This window comes from Rhamphochromis longiceps, linkage group LG3, assembly GCF_057381845.1.
Source record: "Rhamphochromis longiceps isolate RC_006_pf linkage group LG3, R_longiceps_female_GT1.1, whole genome shotgun sequence".
Taxonomy (NCBI): domain Eukaryota; kingdom Metazoa; phylum Chordata; class Actinopteri; order Cichliformes; family Cichlidae; genus Rhamphochromis; species Rhamphochromis longiceps.
Genome location: NC_140559.1, coordinates 61,187,769 through 61,190,394, shown reverse-complemented (window position 1 = coordinate 61,190,394; position 2,626 = coordinate 61,187,769).

Genomic DNA, 2,626 nt, shown 5'->3' with positions numbered 1-2,626 from the left:
AACAATTGTTTGTAAGTATAAAGTGCATGGCACTGTTTCGTCACTGCCAAGATCAGGAGGAAAATGCAAGCTATCACCTGCTGCTGAGAGAAAATTGGTCAGGGGGGTAAAGAGTCAACCAAGAATCACCAAAAGGCAGATCTGCCAAGTATTAGAAGCTGCTGGAACACAGGTGTCATTTTCCACAGTTAAATGTGTTTTGCGTCTCCATGGACTGAGAGGCTGCCGTGCAAGAAGGAAGCCCTCACTCCAAAAGCGGCACCTTAAGGCTCGACTGAAGTTTGCTGCTGATCACATGGACAAAGATAAGACCTTCTGGAGCAGGGGTGGGCAATTCCAGGCCTCGAGGGTTTTAGATCTCACCTCAAACGAAACTAAACAAAAATCGAGCTTTTTGGCCACAACGCCCAGCAATATATTTGATGGAGAAACGGTGAGGCCTTTAACCCCAAGAACACCATGCCTACAATCAAGCATGGTGGTGGGAGTATTATGCTGTGGGGCTGTTTTGCTGCCAATGGAACTGGTGCTTTACAGAGAGTAAATGGGATAATGAAGAAGGAGGATTACCTTCAAACTCTTCAACATAACCTAAAACCTTTAGCACGAAGGTTGGGTCTGGGTGTTCCAACAGGACAATGACCCCAAACACACATCAGAAGTGGTAAAGGAATGGCTAAATCAGGCTAGAATAAGGGTTTTAGAATGCCCTTCCCAAAGTCCTGACTTAAACCCCATTGAAAACATGTGGACAATGCTGAAGAAACAAGTCCATGTCAGAAAGCCATCACATTTAACCGAACTGCACCAATTCTGTCAAGAGGAGTGGTCAAAGATTCAACCAGAAGCTTGTGGATGGCTACCAAAAGCGCCTAATTGAAGTGAAAATGGCTAAGGGACATGTAACCAAATATTAGCACTGCTGTATGTATAATTTTGACCCAGCAGATGTGATCACTTTTTTCTGTTAACCCATAATAAAGTCATAAAAGAACCAAACTTCATGAATGTTTTTTGTGACAAAGTATCTGTTCCAATCACTCTATCAGAGAAAAATCAGAGTTTTAGAAATAACGGGACACTCGATAGAGCCATTATATTATATTCTTTACAAGTGTATGTAAACTTTTGACCACAACTGTAACTAAGCGTGTTCTGTGGTCACCTTTAATTTTATTCATGTATCATGTTGCTGTCATTTTTAACTCATTCTTGTTTTAATTGGCATTTAATAAAGAAATACCAGTCAAAATCTGTCCAACTGTCTGTGAGGTAGCTGTGGCTCAGGAGGCAGAGCAGCTCATCTGCTAAGTGGAAGGTTGGTGGGTCAGTTCCAGGCAAGATACTCAACCCAGGTTGCTGCAGATGTGTTGCATTCATTGTAGCATGAATGTTAGACAGCACTTTGACAGTTTGCTGGTGCATGAATGAAACTAGCTGCATAAGGTGCTTTGAGTGCTTGAGCAGAGTAACAACTAGTCAGTTTACCATAAAAGAGAATTTAAGGGTCGCATGTTGCTGACATAGTGCTTTATCTGACTACTAGTGAGTACAATAAAAAGAACTGAAGTATTTTATGGCAGTACATTTGCAAGACTTGCAGAATGTGTATCACTTTATGTGTCTGATTTCATGACTGTGACAGTTCTTGTGTTTCTACAACACTGCTGCTAGTTGGCTGCAATTCTGAGCTGACAGAGGAACTGACTGGAGGACAGGAAGTGCTGAGTCTTTTCCTGGGATGTTGACGAGGAAAAAAACTCAAGTCAAACCCACGTGCAAGCAAACAGAGAGAAAAAGTTGATGGAAAATGTTTGGAATAAATGTGTTCATCTCCAAAAAATGCTTTGGGGTAGAGGTAGGGGACAAAGCAAAGAGTGATTTAATAATATCATGTGACTCAGCTGCTCACTGGGTGATTATTAACGTGAAGTCTACGCAATTTAATTTTAAGGAAAAACTGTGCAACCTTTCCATGTTCAAGCACAGACACGTAACTGAATTGTTCTGGTTATTGGTGTGCAGATAAACAAGTGGCAGCATTTATAATAAAAGAAAAACTGAAATAAAGCGACAGCTTTTCACTATACGTCAGTGTAGAGCTCACCGAACCAACACAGGAAATAATCCACATTTAACGTCATAATAAAAGTTGCTTCGGTATAATCAGTATACTTTGTTAAATGTTGATTGAAAAATGTAATAATGTAATATACCGTTAATTAGGTTATATATGACATTAAGTGAAAAAAGATTTTGTGATATATTTATAAATGTAAATAACAACAATATGAGAAAAGGGAAGTAAGCAAACAATGAAACAAAGATCTCCCTCTTTGCTTACATCAAGGTCAACATATTGTATTACCCATAAAACGCACCACAAACACATACACAAAAAACATTTGCACCTAATTCTACAGTAAAATCAGAAGGATTTATTTATTAGTAGTATTTATTTATATTTATTTATATTTATTAGTAGTAGTAATAGTATGTTAATTCGGACTCGTTCGTATTGACCTACAGGCTCACTAAGTCAAACTTTTGAAGACTTTTACTTTGAAAAGGAAAAGCGAGGCAGACCTCCGTGTCCCTCACTGGGAGTTTACCAGGTGCATCGTGC